Here is a 20,475-nt window from a genome sequence, read left to right on the forward strand (position 1 = left end):
ACGCGTAGCCTGCAGTGCAATCACTCGGGTTCAGTTAGAGCCCAACGCCTTGCTCGGGTTCAGTCAGAGCCAACGCCTCGCACACACGCGCGTACGTGTACGAGAGAAACGTGCATCGCTCGGCCCCCGACCACCCACCGTAACCGGGAACTCCCCGAAATTTTCCTCGCCCTCGCTTCTACCACGATTTTTTCCGTCATGGACGGCCCAAAGAATGTCATGCAGCTGCGTCCCCGGCCCGCCCAGGACGAAAAGCCCATTTTTTGTCATGATTTTTTGTCATAGAAGTAGGAGCCCACCACATCTATGATGATACCGGGTTTTGTCCCAATTATCGTCATAGAAGTGCCATATGTATGAGAGAGAGAAAATTCGTTCGGCCCAAAATGTCACGGATGTTCTTTTTTGTAGTGCTTCGGGAGCGATCTTTTTGGAACAAACGTGATCCAGGGGACTTGGAGTGGACGTCAAGCAACAGAGGAGGCGGCCACGAGGGTGCCCGGCGCGCCCCGCGCCCCCCACTCTCGTGGGGCCCTCGAGCGTCCACCGACCTACTTCTTCCTCCTATATATATACCCATGTACCCTGAAACCATCGAGGAGCACCACAAAAACCTAATTCCACCGCCGTAACCTTCTGTATCCGCGAGATCCCATCTTGGAGCCTTTGCGGGCGCTCCGCCGAGGGGAATCGACCACGGAGAGCCTCTACATCATCTCCAAGGCCCTTCCGATGAGTTGTGAGTAGTTTACCACAGACCTTCGGGTCCATAGTTATTATCTAGATGGATTCTTCTCTCTCTTTGAATCTCAATACAAAGTTCTCCTCGATCTTCTTAGAGATCTATTCGATGTAACTCTTTTTGCGGTGTGTTTGTCGAGATCCGATGAATTGTGGGTTTATGATCAAGTTTATCTATGAGAAATATTTGAATCTCCTCTTAATTCTTTTATGTGTGATTAAGGTATCTTTGCAAGTAACTCCGCCTATGTTGTCTCAACATAGCCGGTCCCAAGCCCGGGTAAAGGAGGAGGGTTGTGATAGGCTTAGCGAGCCAACGTAAAAACTCAGCCACTCTTATGGAGATGAAACCCAAAAGATTTTCGTTGGGGCGTAACTCTCTCATTGACGCGCCACATCGGAACCCGGGTGTGGTGGAAAATGGGCAAGGGCCGGGTCGTCACCCCCCAAGTGGCGCGCCGTATCTTGATCCGGATACGGTGGCAAGTGAGCGAGGATCGGGTCGTCGCATCCTTAGTGGCGCGCTACATCGGCGCCCGAATGTATTGCAAAATGAGCAAGGGTCTTCGCATTTGACTCGATGAGTGCGAAGGGTAAGGAAGCTAGTCGATCCTAGGAGGATTCGCTTAGGTAGCTGGAACGTAGGGTCTCTGACAGGGAAGCTTCAGGAGCTAGTTGATGCAGCAGTGAGGAGAGGTGTTGATATCCTTTGCGTCCAAGAAACCAAATGGAGAGGACAGAAGGTGAAGGAGGTGGAGGATACCGGCTTCAAGCTGTGGTACATGGGGACGGCTGCAAACAGAAATGGTGTAGGCATCTTGATCAACAAGAGCCTCAAGTATGGAGTGGTAGACGTCATGAGACGTGGGGACCGGATTATCCTGGTCAAGCTGGCAGTTGAGGACTTGGTTCTCAATGTTATCAGCGCGTATGCCCCGCAAGTAGGCCACAATGAGAACACCAAGAGGGAGTTCTGGGAAAGCTTGGAAGGCATGGTTAGGAGTGTACCGATTGGTGAGAAGCTCTTCATAGGTGGAGACCTCAATGGCCATGTGGGTACATCTGACACAGGTTTTGAAGGGACGCATGGGGGCTTTGGCTATGGCATCAGGAATCAAGAAGGAGAAGATGTCTTAAGCTTTGCTCTAGCCTACAACATGATTGTAGCTAACACCCTCTTTAGAAAGAGAGAATCACATCTGGTGACTTTTAGTAGTGGCCAACACTCTAGCCAGATTGATTTCATCCTCTCGAGAAGAGAAGATAGGCGCGCGTGCCTAGACTGTAAGGTGATACCTGGGGAGAGTGTTGTACCCCAGCATAAGTTGGTGGTTGCTGACTTTCGCTTTCGGATTCGTGTCCAGCGGGATAAGCGTGCCAAGGTCGCTAGAACAAAGTGGTGGAAGCTCAAGGGGGAGGTAGCTTAGGTGTTCAAGGAGAGGGTAATTAAGGAAGGCCCTTGGGAGGAAGGAGGGGATGCGGACAATGTGTGGATGAAGATGGCGACTTGCATTCGTAAGGGGGCCTCGGAGGAGTTTGGAGTGTCCAAGGGAAGGAGAAGCGGAGATAATGATACCTGGTGGTGGAATGATGATGTCCAGAAGGCGATTAAAGAGAAGAAAGATTGCTTCAGACGCCTATACCTGGATAGGAGTGCAGATAACATAGAGAAGTACAAGATGGCGAAGAAGGCCACAAAGCGAGGTGTTGGTGAAGCAAGGGGTCGGGCATATGAGGACCTCTACCAACGGATAGGCACAAAGGTAGGTGAAAGGGACATCTATAAGATGGCTAAGATCCGGGAGAGGAAGACGAGGGATATTGGCCAAGTCAAATGCATCAAGGACGGAGCAGGCCAACTCTTGGTGAAGGACGAAGAGATTAAGCATAGATGGCGGGAGTACTTCGACAAGCTGTTCAATGGGGAGAATGAAAGTTCTACCATTGAACTGGACGACTCCTTTGATGAGACCAGCATGCGTTTTGTGCGGCGCATCCAGGAGTCTAAGGTGAAGGAGGCTTTAAAAAGGATGAAAGGAGGCAAGGCGATGGGCCCTGATTGTATCCCCATTGAGGTGTGGAAAGGTCTCGGGGACATAGCGATAGTATGGCTAACCAAGCTTTTCAACCTCATTTTTCGGGCAAACAAGATGCCAGAAGAATGGAGACGGAGTATATTAGTACCAATCTTCAAGAACAAGGGGGATGTTCCGAGTTGTACTAATTACCGTGGAATTAAGCTGATGATCCATACAATGAAGCTATGGGAGAGAGTCATTGAGCATCGCTTAATAACAATGACAAGCGTGACCAAAAATCAGTTTGGTCTCATGCCTGGGAGGTCGACCATGGAAGCCATTTTCTTGGTACGACAACTTATGGAGAGATATAGGGAGCAAAAGAAGGACTTGCATATGGTGTTCATTGACTTGGAGAAGGCCTATGATAAGATACCGCGGAATGTGATGTGGTGGGCCTTGGAGAAACACAAAGTCCCAGCAAAGTACATTACCCTCATCAAGGACATGTACAATAATGTTGTGACAAGTGTTCGAACAAGTAATGTCGACTCCGATGACTTCCCGATTAAGATAGGACTGCATGAGGGGTCAGCTTTGAGCCCTTATCTTTTTGCATTGGTGATGGATGAGGTCACAAGGGGTATACAAGGAGATACCCCATGGTGTATGCTCTTTGCGGATGATGTGGTGCTAGTTGATGATAATCGGGCGGGGGTAAATAGGAAGTTAGAGTTATGGAGACAAACCTTGGAATTGAAAGGGTTTAGGCTTAGTAGAACTAAAACCGAGTACATGATGTGTGGTTTCAGTACTACTAGGTGTGAGGAGGAGGAGGTTAGCCTTGATGTCCAGGTGGTACCTCGGAAGGACACCTTTTGGTATTTGGGGTCAATGCTGCAGGAGGATGGGGGTATTGATGAAGATGTGAACCATCGAATCAAAGCCGGATGGATGAAGTGGCGCCAAGCTTCTGGCATTCTCTGTGGCAAGAGAGTGCCACAAAAGCTAAAAGGAAAGCTCTACAAGATGGCGGTTCGTCCCGCAATGTCGTATGGCATGAAGTGTTGGCCGACTAAAAGGCGACATGCTCAACAGTTAGGTGTGGCCGAGATGTGTATGTTGAGATGGATGTGTGGTCACACGAGGAAGGATCGAGTCCGGAATGATGATATACGAGATAGAATTGGGGTAGCACCAATTGAGGAGAGGCTTGTCCAACATCGTTTGAGATGGTTTGGGCATATTCAGCGCAGGCCTCCAGAAGCTCCAGTGCATAGCGGACGGCTAAAGCGTGCGGAGAATGTCAAGAGAGGGCGGGGTCGACCGAATTTGACATGGGAGGAGTCCGTTAAGAGAGACCTGAAGGATTGGAGTATCGACAAAGAGCTAGCTATGGACAGGGGTGCGTGGAAGCTTGCTATCCATGTGCCAGAGCCATGAGTTGGTTGCGAGATCTTATGGGTTTCACCTCTAGCCTACCCCAACTTGTTTGTGACTAAAGGCTTTGTTGTTGTTGTTGTTGTAAGTTATCTTTGCAAGTCTCTTCAAATTATCAGTTTGGTTTGGCCTACTAGATTGATCTTTCTTGCAATGGGAGAAGTGCTTAGTTTTGGGTTCAATCTTGCGGTGTCATTTCCCAGTGACAGCAGGGGCAGCAAGGCACGTATTGTATTGTTGCCATTGAGGATAAAAAGATGGGGTTTATATCATATTGCATGAGTTTATCCCTCTACATCATGTCATCTTTCTTAATGCGTTACTCTGTTCTTTATGAACTTAATACTCTAGATGCATGCTGGATAGCGGTCGATGTGTGGAGTAATAGTAGTAGATGCAGGCAGGAGTCGGTCTACTTGTCACGGATGTGATGCCTATATACATGATCATGCCTAGATAATCTCATAATTATTCGCTTTCTATCAATTGCTCGACAGTAATTTGTTCACCCACCGTAATACTTATGCTATCTTGAGAGAAGCCACTAGTGAAACCTATGGCCCCCGGGTCTATCTCTTATCATATAAGCTTTCAATCTACTTTTATTTGCATCTTTACTTTTCCAATCTATATCATAAAAATACCAAAAATATATTTATCTTATCATATTATCTCTATCAAATCTCACTTTAGCAAGTGGCCGTCAACGGATTGATAACCCCTTTATTGCATTGGTTGCGAGTTCTTGTTTGTTTGTGTAGGTGCGTGGGACTTTTGAGGAGCCTCCTACTGGATTGATACCTTGGTTCTCAAAAACTGATGGAAATACCTACGCTACTTTGCTGCATCACCCTTTCCTCTTCAAGGAAAACCAACGCAAGCTCAAGACACAGCAAGAAGGATTTCTGGCGCCGTTGCTGGGGAGGTCTTCGCTCAAGTCAAGACATACCAAGTACCCATCACAAACTCATCTCCCTCGCATTACATTATTTGCTATTTGCCTCTCATTTTCCTCTCCCCCACTTCACGTTTGCCTTTTCTTCGCCCCTCTTCCGTTCGATCTTGTGTCTCCATGTGCCTTCTTTTTGCTTGCATCTTTGCTTGCTAGAAGTTTATGGATCCTCATCCACTTTCTAATCTTTTTAAGATATCCAATTACGTTGAACCAATTGCTAGTGAGTTGTGTGCACTAGATTATCTTTATGAGGTTTTGCTTGAAATTCGTGAATCTGAAAATTGTGATGAAGAAATTTATGAAGAGATTTACCATAGCTCCTTGAATAAAAAGCATGATTGCAATGATTTTATTATAAATTCTATTTATGTCAATTGTGCTAAAAATATGCAAAACCCTAAGCTTGGGGATGCTAGTTTTTCTATGTCTACTACTTACAATGATCATGATTGGGGTGATTCTTCGTATGATCTTGAAAATTTATTAAGCCCCATGATGAATATGAGATTGATAATAGTGTTTGCAATAATATTGAAAGTGGGTTTGGAAGAGTGTCAACTTTAGATCCCACATATTTGGATAATGTTCAATCTTATGAAATATTTGATAAAAGTGGGTTTGGAGAGGTCATGACTATAGTTAATGTTAATCCCACTATCTTGGAAGAGTGTCAACTTCGCATGCATGTGGATCGTGTTGATTTTTTTATGTGATAGCTATTTTGTTGAATTTTCCTATTATCCTACATGTAATTATTATGATAGAGTAAAATATGGTCGTAGAAATTTTTATCTTACAAAGTTACCTCTCGTCATGTTGAGATTGCTATCGTCTCTTTCTTCTTCCTTGCATATGCTAGTTTTTGCTTGCCTTGAAAATTTGTTTGCTTATAATATGCCTATGCATAGTAAGTATGTTAGACTTAGATGTGTTTGTCACGTATTTCAAGATGCTCTCTTTGCGCTTCAATTCTTGTCTTTCATGTGAGCATCATTAAAATTATCAATGCCTAGCTTGGGGCGTTAAACAATAGCGCTAGTTGGGAGGCAACCCAATATTATATTTGTTTTTTGTTTTTGCTTCTGTTTAGTAATAAATATTTCATCTACCTTCTGTTTAGATGTGTTTTCATGTTTTAATTAGTGTTTGTGCCAAGTAGAACCTATAGGATAACCTATGGTGATAGTTAATTTGATTCTGCTGAAAAACGGAAACTTTGCCCGCACGAATATAATTTTTGTAATTCACAGAAATGTGATTTTGCGTTGATTCTTTTTTCTGTAGATTAATAGACAAATTTCCCAGGACTTACTATTTTGGTAGGATTTTTAGAGTTCCATAAGTATTCAAGAGTTACAGATTGCTACAGACTGTTCTATTTTTGACAGATTCTGTTTTTCGTGTGTTGTTTGCTTATTTTGATGCATCTATGGCTAGTATGTAGGGTATGAACCATAGAGAAGTTGGAATACAGTAGTTTTAACACCAATATAAATAAAGAATGAGTTCATTACAGTACCTTATGGTGGTTTTTCTTTCTTGCACTAACGGAGCTTATGAGATTTCCTGTTGAGTTTTGTGTTGTGAAGTTTTCAAGTTTTGGGTAAAGATTTGATGGATTATGGAATAAGGAGTGGCAAGAGCCTAAGCTTGGGGATGACCATGTCACCCCAAGATATTCAAGGATAACCAAAATCCTAAGCTTGGGGATGCCCCGGAAGGCATCCCCTCTTTCGTCTTTGTCTATCGGTAACTTTACCTGGAGCTATATTTTTATTCGCCACATGATATGTGTTTTGATTGGAGTGTCTTGTATGATATTAGTCTTTGCTTTTTAGATTACCACAACCATCCTTTCTGTACACACCTTTTGGAATAAGCCCACTTGATTAGAATTTATTAGAACACTCTATGTTCTTAACTTATATCTTTTGGGCTAGATAGTTTTTTGCTCTAGTACTTCACTTATATCTTTTAGAGCACGGCGGTGGCTTAATTTTGAAGAAATTGTTGATCTCTCATGCTTCACTTATATTATTTTGACAATCTTTTAGAACAGCATGTTATTTTGCTATGGTTATAAATTTGGTCCTAGAATGATGAGCATCCAAGTTGGGTATAATAAAAACCATCATAGAAAGTGCATTAAACATTATGATCAATTTGATGCTCGATAATTGTTTTGAGATATAAAGGTGGTAATGTTAGAGTCATGCTAGTTGGGTAATTATGAAATTGAGAAATACTTGTGTTGAAGTTGGCAAGTCCCGTAGCATGCACGTATGGTAAAAGTTGTGTGACAAATTTGTTGCATGGGGTGCTCTTTTAATTGTCTTCCTTATGAGTGGAGGTTGGGATCACGCGATGGTTAACTCCTACCAACCCTTCCCCTAGGAGCATGCGTAGTAGTACTTTGCTTCAAGGGCAAGTAGACCTTTGCAATAAGTATATGAGTTCTTTATGACTAATGTGAGTCCATGGATATATGCACACTCACCCTTCCACTTTGCTAGCCTCTCTTGTGCCGCGCAACTTTTGCCGCTATCATGCACCCATTATTTACCTTCCTCAAAACAGCCACCATACCTACCTATTATGGCATTTTCATAGCCATTCCGAGATATATTGCCATGCAACTTTCCATCGTTCTGTTTATTATGACATGCTCCATCATTGTCATATTGCTCTTTGCATGATCATGTAGTTGACATTGTATTTGTGGCAAGGACACCTTCATAATTTTTCATACATGTCACTCTTCATTCATTGCATATCCCGGTACACCGCCGGAGGCATTCCTATAGAGTCATATTTTGTTCTAAGTATTGAGTTGTAATTCCTGAGTTGTAAATCAATAAAACTGTGATGATCTTCATTATTAGAGCATTGTCCCACGTGAGGAAAGGATGATGAAGACGATGATTCCCCCACAAGTCGGGATGAGACTTCAGACTTTATAAAAATAAAAGAAGCCAAATAAGCCCGTAAAAAAGAGAGACCAAAGAAGCCCACCAAATAAAAAAATGAGAGAAAAGAGAGAAGGGACAATGTTACTATCTCTTTTCCACACTTGTGCTTCAAAATAGCACCATGATCTTCATGATAGAGAGTCTCCTATGTGGTCACTTTCATATACTAGTAGGAATTTTTCATTATAGAACTTGGCTTGCATATTCCAATGATGGGCTTCCTCAAAATGCCCTAGGTCTTCGTGAGCAAGCAAGTTGGATGCACACCCACTTAGTTTCTTTTGTTGAGCTTTCATACATTTATAGCTCTAGTGCATCCGTTGCTTGGCAATCCCTACTCACTCACATTGATATCTATTGATAGGCATCTCCATAGCCCGTTGATACACCTAGTTGATGTGAGATTATCTTCTCCCTTTTTGTCTTCACAACCACCACCATATACCACATATAGTGATATGTCCATGGCTTGCGCTCATGTATTACGTAAGAGTTGAAAAAGCTTAAGCGCGTTAAAAAGTATGAACCAATTGCTTGGCTGAAACCGGGGTTGTGCATGATGAGAGTATTTTGTGTAAAGAAAATTAAGCATGGCCTAACTATATGATTTTGTAGGGATGAGCTTTCTTTGGCTATGCTATTTTGATAAGATATGATTATTTGTTAGTATGCTTCAAGTATTACTATTTTTATGTTTTATAAGCTTTTATCTCGAATCATTTGGATCTGAACATTCATGCCACAATAAAGAAAAATACATTGAGAATTATGCTAGGTAGCATTCCACATCAAAAATTCTATTTTTATCATTTACCTACTCGAGGACGAGCAGGAATTAAGCTTGGGGATGCTTGATACGTCTCCAATGTATCTCTAATTTTTTATTCTTGCATGCTGTTATATTACCTGTTTTGGATGTTTATGGGCTTTACTCTACACTTTTATATCATTTTTGGGACTAACCTACTAACCGGAGGCCCAGCCCAAATTGCTGTTTTCTTTGCCTATTTCATTGTTCGAAGAAAAGGAATATCAACCGGAGTCCAAACGGAATGAAACCTTCGGGAGCGATCTTTTTGGAACAAACCTGATCCAGGGGACATGGAGTGGACATCAAGGAACAGAGGAGGCGGCCACGAGGGTGCCCGATGTGCCCCCTATAGGTGGGCGCGCCCCCCACCCTCGTGGGCCCCTCGAGCGTCCACCGACCTACTTATTCCTCCTATATATACCCATGTACCCTGAAACCATCGAGGAGCACCACGAAAACCTGACTCCATCGCCGTAACCTTCTGTGTCCATGAGATCCCATCTTGGAGCCTTCGCCGGCGCTCCGCCGGAGGGGAAATCGACCATGAAGGGCCTCTACATCATCTCCAAGGCCCTTCCGATGAGTTGTGAGTAGTTTACCACAGACCTTCGGGTCGATAGTTACTAGCTAGATGGTTTCTTCTCTCTCTTTGAATCTCAATACAAAGTTCTCCTCGATCTTCTTGGAGATCTATTCGATGTAACTCTTTTTGCGGTGTGTTTGTCGAGATCCGATGAATTGTGGGTTTATGATCAAGTTTATCTATGAGAAATATTTGAATCTCCTCTGAATTCTTTTATGTGTGATTAAGTTATCTTTGCAAGTCTCTTCGAATTATCAGTTTGGTTTGGCCTACTAGATTGATCTTTCTTGTGATGAGAGAAGTGCTTAGCTTTGGGTTCAATCTTGCGGTGTCCTTTCCCAGTGACAGCACGGGCAGCAAGGCACATATTGTATTGTTGCCATCGAGGATAAAAAGATGGGGTTTATATCATATTGCATGAGTTTATCCCTCTACATCATGTCATCTTTCTTAATGCGTTACTCTGTTCTTTATGAACTTAATACTCTAGATGCATGCTGGATAGCGGTCGATGTGTGGAGTAATAGTAGTAGATGTAGGCAGAAGTCGGTCTACTTGTCGCGGACATGATGCCTATATACATGATCATGCCTAGATAATCTCATAGTTATTCGCTTTTCTATCAATTGCTCGACGGTAATTTGTTCACCCACCGTAATACTTATGCTATCTTGAGAGAAGCCACTAGTGAAACCTATGGCCCCCAGGTCTATCTCTTATCATATAAGCTTTCAATCTACTTTTATTTGCATATTTACTTTTCCAATCTATATCATAAAAATACCAAAAATATATTTATCTTATCATATTATCTCTATCAGATCTCACTTTCGCAAGTGGCTGTGAAGGGACTGACAACCCCTTTATTGCGTTGGTTGCGAGTTCTTGTTTGTTTGTGTAGGTGCATGGGACTTTTGAGGAGCCTCCTACTGGATTGATACCTTGGTTCTCAAAAACTGAGGGAAATACTTACGCTACTTTGCTGCATCACTGTCGGTGTCAAAACCGGCGGATCTCGGGTAGGGGGTCCCGAACTGTGCGTCTAAGGCGGATGGTAACAGGAGACAGGGGACATGATGTTTACCCAGGTTCGGGCCCTCTCTATGGAGGTAATACCCTACTTCCTGCTTGATTGATCTTGATGATATGAGTATTACAAGAGTTGATCTACCACAACATCGTAGAGGCTAAACCCTAGAAGCTAGCCTATGGTATGATTGTTGTATATATGATCTATCGACTAGCCTGGCCCTGGTTTATATAATGCACCAGAGGCCTAGGATAACAAGAGTCCTAGCTGAATACGCCGGTGGGGAGGAGTCCTTGTCTTGAGCGCCAAGTCTTGTGGAATCTTCCTTGTATGCGGCAGCTGTCCAGACTGGCCCATGAGTATACGGCCATGGGGGTCCTCGGCCCAATCTAACAGATCAGGAGATGACGTGGTGAGTACCCCCTAGTCCAGGACACCATCAGTAGCCCCCTGAACCGGTCTTCAAGTTTAGGTACGCTCCTCGATTCTTCCGAACCGTTCTTCATCTTCAGTCGTCGGTCTTCAAAACTGGTTCAACAAATCTTCTCATCTTCGATCTTGAGGATCGCCAAAATGCATTAGACGAGTTTACACGTCGGGTATCCGAGGAGCCCCTTTAAGTTTCCAGCCTTTATCAATGCCTTGTTATTTTTGTGCCACACCTCGGATTCGAAGTTATTCCTGGGAGGCAGTGTCCTCTTGCGTCCGAGCTCTAATGCCGGACTGCATTCAAGGTATCTCTTGCAGCCGAGCACCAATGTCGGACTGCTTTCGAGCTCCAACGCTAAAATGTATCCGAACTCCAACACCGGACTATATCCAAGATGTCATAGATCATCTTGGTCCAAAAAAGTTGAAGGAGTTTACCGAGCTTAATGCCGGAAATGCCCTCTAAGGAGCCATCCACTTGCTTCCGAGCTATATGCCGAACTGCTTCCGAGGTGGTTAAGCACCTCGGTCATGGGCTGATTTTTGGTCAATGTTTTTTATTGATGCAATTTATTCTCTGACGAGATATATAGCCAGTAGCCCTCAAGGTGTGTATCGGTCTAAAACCCGAGATGGACCTGAAGGATGACATAAGACCGCTGATCCCAGTAACCGCTGAGACTCAGGTTGATTTGCAAAATCGGCCTGAGGATCAAGTCCTGGCTTGGCAGAATACTTCGGGACACAAAAAGTGGCGTGCTCAGTCCTCGAGACTCAGGTTGGGTGCAGCCAACCAACCTGAGGATCAAAATCTCCTCGGAAACTGTATTGCACTTAAAATTTCCTGCATAGAACAGGCAATGCATTAGCCCCCGAGACACTGGTCGGGTGGCAACACCAGATCAAGGGATTGATGTGCCCCTTTAATATTTGTAAATAATAAGCCCGAAGCCCAGTAGCCCCCGAGCCTTAATGCGGGCACGGGTGGCCGAATTAAGGATTGATATCCATAGTAAAATCACAAATTATGTGTAATGAATCTATGTATCCAAGTACTTTATGTCATTAATGCTCGGATCCGCATTGTACAAAACTTTGTTGACCGACCATCGGCTTCAACCTCCTCGGCCAGTAGTCGAGGAGTGTTTGTCCTACTTTATAAAGCCTTTATGAGGGCAAAGATTTATGACAAACAAGGCAATCTAGCCATACGGTTTTATAAACAAAGGCACGCAGAGAGATATGTTATATTGCTGTTTAACATAGGAAATGTCTTCCAAAGAAAATAGTTCCGCTATCGGTTCCTTTCTTTGGGTTGGCATGCTAAGCATGATCATGAAACCTCAGCTCTAATGTAAGAGCAAAATATTGAGGATTTAGTTTGGGAGGCCAGTTACTAGCCCCCGGTAGTGTTCGGCGACAGTTGAGGTCAAGCCGTAAACACTTCGGCAAATGTTATGAATGGCCCATCATTTAACACAGTCATCGGATCGCTGACTAGTTTACGCTTATTGTGACAGTCAGTTTTTGGCTTTCTCCACTGAGGTGCCTAACCATGTGAGCTGGAAGCACCATCACAGTGGTTCTCCCTTTGCACACCTAGCCGAACAAAGCGGAACGTAGGGGGCAAGCACAGGAGTCGGGCAACCCAACTATTGACCTAAGACACAATTCGAAACCAATGCATATAGAGCAATATCCGAGAATTTTTTTGCCGAATCTCTAAAGGTGTCCGACGCTACACTGCGAGACTTGTGCTGAAAACACACAAATAGTTTAAAAGTGCCATGGGCTCGAAAAGCCAAAAAACTTATTCAAAAGGTTAATGTCCGAACTAGATCAAGTGTTCGGTGCCAATCCGAAAATTGGACTTTAGAAAAAAAAGGTGCTTTTGCCGTGCTTTAACATGACACATCCTATCTCAGAACTTGAAGAGGGTCAGCCTACGGCTTCAACCTCCTATCCCGAAGGCGGAGTACTTCTTACTAGGCCAGTTTAGCAAACTAAACTCTAGCGGCTTTGAGAGAGAACTTAGGCTCCTCGGCTAGTGACCGCACACTTGTGTCGAAAAAAGGAGTGATAAATAATAATAAAAACTTTGCAACGACTAAGAAGAAAAACACTTATTATAAAACGGCTCAAATAAACATAAGAGCCCCCAAGTGACTTGGGTAAAAGAATGATTGTATGTACCGAAGTACTTGTATCATATCTATGTTCAACCAAACTTTAAACATGTCTTAACCGACCGTCGGTTTCTCCCTCTTCGGTCAAAGATCGAAAAGTGTTATGTACTCCATCTGTTGAGAACTTCGACGGTGTTTCCAATAACCAGGCAATCAGGCCATAAGGTTGTAACAGACAAAGCGCGCTCAGGGAACTTATGCTATATTACTGCGAAATGTAAGAAGCATCTTCGAAGAAAATAGTACCCCCACTGATACCTTTCTTCGGTGCTCATTGTTATTATGAGACTTGTGCAACAGATTTTTTATACTCATGAGTTCCGTTGTGTGCCGACCATGATTGAAAACAATAAGAGCGCTAGCTTTCGGCTTCACCCAGTCTGAGGTCCGGCTCGGGTGACCCGATCGTGACAATCGCAGAGGTGCTCCCTTTACTCCCTAGCCGAACAATCGGGAACGTAGGGGTAAGCACAGGAGCCAGGCAACCCAGCTTGCAAATCGCTTAAGTCAATATGGTGCATATTGTGGCGTAATACACGAACAAGGAACGAAGCCGTACAAGTATAATCATATGCAAGAGGAAAAAGCTTCATGAAGGAAGCCCCCAAGTAAACGGGGTATTTGAATTTGCGCGTCACAAACAAAGTTTGGACAAGGAAATTTTTACAAGCAACTTTTTTCCAAAAAAGTATAATGCTTGGTCGAGCCGAACACAAGTTAAAAATTTAAAACTTTGAGCATGAAGGCAACTTAGCTGGTTAATGTGTTCGGTATTGATGACGCGGTCCGAGCTTGATGCGGGACAAGGTTCCATCCCCCAAGCCGGTCCCGAGGTGGCGGAGCAAAGAGCTCGGCACTCCGAAGTGGTGACATAGCACGGTCAATGCAGGACGGCAGGGTGATGCCGAAGTCCCCGGCATGGGGTAATGAAGTGTTGACGAAGCCCCCCGTCCAGCCGAGGTGACGCCAAAGGATATAGTCCGGCTGGATCATTTTCCTGTGCACAAAAAATAGTGCAAACCGGAGATAATAGTAATAATAAAAAAATCGTTGCATAACAAATAATTTATGCAAAGTGAGTAATAAAAGAAATATGGCCTGGCGCCGAAGTCAATGTCGATGCAGGGCAGCGGCGTGATGCGGTAAAGGCATGGCAAGGCCTGAATTCACAGGTCGGTTCGAGTTTCAGATGCGGCGTTCGCCGGACTATGTACGGAAACTGACCGAACCACCATGCGACCTTCGTTAATGCGGCCACCATTTGATAGACCTGCATACATATGATGGACAGACCAGAGTAATAATTCATTGGGAAAAATGAACCCAAACAAGCAAAAAATACTAGGATTAATAGCACCTGGCTTATTTGTTGTAGCAATCCGAAAAAAGGTGATTCCCAAAATTAGGACTCGATCCGCACACCTATCGCCTGATGGGCGATAAAGCAACGGCATGGCGATGCTGGCAAAGGTTGGCTCGCTGAGGCAAAGCCCTCAGGCCAACTAACATGACGGAGCTGGTCGGCCAGCGACGCCGAAGTCTCCGGAGTAGGTTGATGAAGAGATGATGAAGTCCCCGGTCCAGCTAACGTGATGAAGCCTCGGTGTCAGCCGATGAGTCGAGGTAGGTCGGCGTGATGGACACCAGCTTGAAAAAGCAACAGTGCGGCCCTGCCGATGCAGGTCGTGACGTGGTCGATGCCGGTTTGGTGAAGTGACCGTGCGGTGATGCAGGTGTGCCCGCTCCGTGTAATCCGTGGGGCGGCGATGTTGGTGATGATTTATCGTTCGTGATGCTGGACTCTTGTTCGGCTTACCGAGATGATGATCCCAAGAAGTTGAGCGCGGCTCAACAAAGTGACGACGTGTCTAGCGCAGGTCGGCAGTCGTGGAGCAATATTGCCGGACTGGTTTGACACCAGCATGATGTTGAAGATCATGTTTCAAAAGATTTTAAGGTTAGCGGGATGTGTTCGGGAACAAAACACGATACCCCATACAAAACTTCCTTCAAAAAGGATGTCCGAATTCCCGTTCATAAAAAAGACGAACTCGGGTCCGATTCGTTTTCGCGCAGAAAATAGATTCGAAAAGTGATGCACTAATCGGAAGGTTCCCGGAGTTTGGACGGTCGGATCGAGCCGAAATTTTGGGAGGTGGTAGATATAGGAATTCCGCAGCCGATCAATGGTTGGATCTTCCAAAGGATGTCGGAGCTAGAAGCTGGACACCACGCCCTAAACTCGTCCAGATCCTCGTTCAGATTTGACAAGGCTCCGGTATGTCGCGGATTGCCAGATATTTCTCCATCGGAACTCGACGAAATTTTCCAGGGTTGTTGTAGATTCAATTCCGCACTATTACACCAAAGCAATCGTCGAACTGATGCTCGAGGAGGCGGTGACGGCGGACACAAGTTCGTTGTCCAGAAAAACAGCACGGTCACCAAAGGGCAATGTTGACGTCGAGCCCCCGGGCTCCCTGGATGATTCCTCCATGATCTTGATAGAGATTGGAGTTGATGTTGATGAAGGCCCTCATCTGAACATGACGGTCGGAGGCAGGGCGCAGTCCTTGGTCGAACCAAGGTGACCAGTCGAGCTGGTGACGAAGATGTCGAAGTCGCAGTCGATCTGCAGGCGAGCCATCGACCCTTTGCCGGGCACACAGCGAAACTCTCAATGAAAGCACCAATGTCGGTGTCAAAATCGGTGGATCTCGGGTAGGGGGTCCCGAATTGTGCGTCTAAGGCGGATGGTAACAGGAGACAGGGGACATGATGTTTACCCAGGTTCGGGCCCTCTCTATGGAGGTAATACCCTACTTCTTGCTTGATTGATCTTGATGATATGAGTATTACAAGAGTTGATCTACCACGAGATCATAGAGGCTAAACCCTAGAAGCTAGCCTATGGTATGATTGTTGTATATATAATCTATCGACTAGCCTGGCCCTGGTTTATATAATGCACCAGAGGCCTAGGATAACAAGAGTCCTAGCCGAATACGCCGGTGGGGAGGAGTCCTTGTCTTGATTGCCAAGTCTTGTGGAATCTTCCTTGTATGCGGCAGCTGTCCAGACTGGCCCATGAGTATACGGCCATGGGGGTCCTCGGCCCAATCTAACAGATCGGGAGATGACGTGGTGAGTACCTCCTAGTCCAGGACACCGTCAATCACCCTTTCCTCTTCAAGGAAAACCAACGCAAGCTCAAGACGTAGCACACCTCTACAAATCCCCACTTCCCTCCATGAAGGGCCTTTATTTTACTTATGCAATTTTTATTTTGAATTTGAGTCTCCATCTTCGGTGTAGCTAATATTCGAGTGTGTTTCATGAATGGATTAATGACTGAGCATGATGGGATAGGGATAACTTGTTTTAGTGTTGATATTTTGAAAGACATGGTTGCTTGTTGATATGGTTGAGTATTAATGTCTTCATGTCAAAACTAGATTATTGCTTTGAATCATATAAAAGTCCATATGTCGATGCTATAAAGAAAAGAAATGTGATGAACATGTTAGGCAGCATTCCACATCAAAAATTCTTTTTTTATCACTTACCTACTCGAGGACGAGTAGGAGTTAAGCTTGGGGATGCTGATACGTCTCCAACATATCTATAATTTTTTATTGTTCAGTGTTGTTATATTATCATTTTTGGATGTTTTATAATCATTTTATATCATTTTTTGGTACTAACCTATTGACATAGTGCCCAGTGCCAGTTGCTGTTTTCTGCATGTTTTTTACATCACAGGAAATCAATATCAAACGGAGTCCAAATGCAATGAAACTTCCCAGAGATTTTTTTGGGCTAGAAGACATCCAGTGGGCCAAGAAAGTACCTGAGGGCTGCCTTGAGGGGAGCAGCACCCACCAGGGCGCGCTAGGAGGCCTAGGCGCGCCCTAGTAGGTTGTGCCCACCTCGGGTGCCCCCCCCCCCGAACCACCTCTTTGCTCTATAAATACCCCAATATTCCAGAAACCCTAGGGGAGTCGACGAAAATCAATTCCAGCCGTCGTAGAGTCCAGAACCACCAGATCCAATCTAGACACCATCATGGAGTGGTTCACCACTTCCATTAGTGCCTCTCCGATGATGCGTGAGTAGTTCTTTGTAGACCTACGGGTCCGTAGTTAGTAGCTAGATGGCTTCCTCTCTCTCCCTCTCTCTCTTGATTATCAATACAATGGTCTCTTGGAGATCCATATGATGTAAGTCTTTTTGTGATGTGTTTGTTGGGATCGGATGAACTTTGAGTTTATGATCAGATCTATGTTTTTATCCGTGAAAGTTATTTGAGTCTTCTTTGATCTCTTATATGCATGATTGCTTATAGCCTCGTATTTCTTATCCGATATTTGGGTTTTGTTTGGCCAACTTGATCTATTTATCTTGCAATGGGAAGAGGTGCTTTGTAGTGGGTTCGATCTTATGGTGCTTGATCCCATTGACAGAAGGGGAACCGACACGTATGTATCGTTGCTACTAAGGATAACAAGATGAGATCTATATCTACGCAATAGATAAACGGATCTTTTCTACATAATGCCATCGTTCTTATTGCATTACTCTGTTTTTCCATGAACTTAATACACTAGATGCATGCTGGATAGCGGTCGATGTGTGGAGTAATAGTAGTAGATGCAGGCAGGAGTCGGTCTACTAATCTTGGACATGATGCCTATATAATGATCATTGCCTGGATATCGTCATGATTATTTGAAGTTCTATCAATTGCCCAACAGTAATTGTTTTCCCACCATTTGCTATTTTTCTCAAGAGAAGCCACTAGTGAAACCTACGGCCCTCGGGTCTCTTTTCATCATATTTGCCTTTGCGATCTATTTTCCTTTGCATTTATTTTCAGATCTATTAAACCAAAAATATAAAAATACCTTGCTGCATTTATTTGTTCCGTGATCTATTTATCCTATCTACCACTTTTACCTCACGTTATTTGCCTATCTTGAGGCGTCATACTCGAAAGAGATTGACAACCCCTTTAACACGTCGGGTTGCGAGTATTTGTTATTTGTGTGCAGGTGTTGTTTACATGGTGTGAGGAGGTTCTCCTACTGGTTCGATAACCTTGGTATCATCACTAAGGGAAATATCTACCATCACTATACTGCATCATCCCTTCCTCTTTGGGGAAATACCGACGTAGTTCTAGCAGACATCACTATACTGCATGCACCATGGCTTAGGGCGGCGCTTATTTGGTGGAGGGGTCGGTGATTTGGGTGGAAGGGGTCGCGCCGGTGGTCGGGGCATGTGGGATGTGGAAGGAGGAGAAGGATGGGGGTCTGGTGTGGATTACCTGCCTGGATAGACGAGGCCGAGCAGTGTGAAGGAGGGTCGCCGGCGAGGGGGTGGCGCTGCAAGCAAGGAGTGAAGGTTTCAACTTGGAAAGGAAGGCGGAAACCGGGGAAATGTGGCTTTTGGTAAGGCAGAGGGGGCGGGGAGGTAGGTATTTCTGTGGAAGCCAGAAATTTGGAATCGGTTCAGTGAAAAAATTGGCGTGCAAAGTGTCATCAGACACGGTCCCTTATTCAGAACTGTGCACGATATGTGAACATCACAAATGATTCAGATAGCTTAACCCGTGTGTGATGAGTTTGTACGTCAAAATTTTTGGTTCCAATTTCCCTAGTTACAGTGGTCGTCCACGTCATTGCATAATTTGGGTACACAAAGGAGACTACAACACACCCACACTTCTTAATCGAGCAAGTTCAGCAATTAAACAGAGCTAGCTTGCCTAAACATTACTCTAACAAAAGACTGGCGCTCTTAATTAAACAAAACAAAGAGTACTACTACGGCTGGTGCTCGTCGATCTTCGCCGCCTCCTTCATGTCCAGCTCGCGCCCAACAGTCTCCTGGGGAAGGGGCTCCATGGCATCCATCACACCATACTCGACAAGCATCTCGCCATATGCGCCCGCCATCTCTTTGTAAAAGGCCGCCACAATCTAGGTGTGGGCGACCATGATCTGGGCTTCGACGGGCTCCGTCATCGCAAGGTATGCCGGGGAGGAACGGACGGCTGCTCGAATGCTCTCGGCGATTGCCAACTCTTCGGTCGTGGGTTGCCGATCGTTGTCGGAGAAGCTTCGTTCAATTTGTGCGGTGACCGCCATGAGCTGGGCGTGGGCGGCATCGACATGGTTGTGGGCGGCCTCCATCAAGGCTAAGGTTGCCACTATGGAACGGACAACTGTTGTGCCGCTCTCGCTAGTTGCTATCCCCAAGGCAGATGTTGCTTCCGCCACCTGAGAAGAAACAACGGCCGTTTGGGATGCCTTGGCCTCCCGGTCGTAGATTGCGGCCGCGGTCATGCACCTTGTTAGCACACGCCTGGCGGCTGCGGTCGCGCTCTCGCCGGAGTGGGCCGCCGAAGTTGCCCTCACAACGCGGGTCCACCTCCCCATCTTTCACCGGCGACGATTGAACAGTGAAATGATATTTGGGGAGCAAGCTAGTGTGCTTGACACGCCGTCTGTGGACTGTAGCCGATGCACCTTCTCGCGTAAGCCGTAGGAGTACTACACACCGACGGCGCTCCAGGATATTTTGTACAGCATCTCACACGGTTGGTGATAATAAATTGTGTGTGATCTACTTGATTTTTCATCTTGATTTGAATTACATAATGGGGTCACAACTACAAAGGATGGTGTTTGAATTTCTATAACTTCTATCTGTAGTGAACATGCAACTATAGGTGTGTCGTCAAAAAAACTGGAATTATTCAGGGTTCGTTTGGACATTTTTATACAGTAACTTGGTTTTCTAGGCATTTCAGGTGCACAATTCAAAATTAAACCACATACACATGCTCCGGTGCACCAAAATGGGTTGTAAAATGATATATGTGTCCATGGGTTGATGCTTATGTCTCATTCAAGAAATGGGGATGGATTTCAAACACCACGACATCGTGGCTCTCCGGAAAACATTGAGGTGCTTGCTTTTGTACTTCTAGTAAATACAAAACTCGTCTGAAATTCATGAACCTTGCCATGCTATCATGGAACGGCATCAAGATGCTGGGGTAAAAAAATATTGTCCCATTTGGGGCAGGTTATGGTATAAGCTTCTCGCAAACCAGAGATTCTCTCACAACAAGCATGATGATTTCGGTAGGGAACGTGCCACCTTGGGGGACGAAACGATATCTGTTGCCTCTTCTTACTTTCAAAAATTTTCTCGTGTCAACATAGAACAACAGGAGTGTTGTGCATTTTTTTGGGATTTTTCGGGGTTCGCATGGACATTTTTATACATTAACTGATTTTTCT

This window comes from Triticum aestivum, chromosome 6B (genome assembly GCF_018294505.1).
Source record: "Triticum aestivum cultivar Chinese Spring chromosome 6B, IWGSC CS RefSeq v2.1, whole genome shotgun sequence".
NCBI classification, from domain to species: domain Eukaryota; kingdom Viridiplantae; phylum Streptophyta; class Magnoliopsida; order Poales; family Poaceae; genus Triticum; species Triticum aestivum.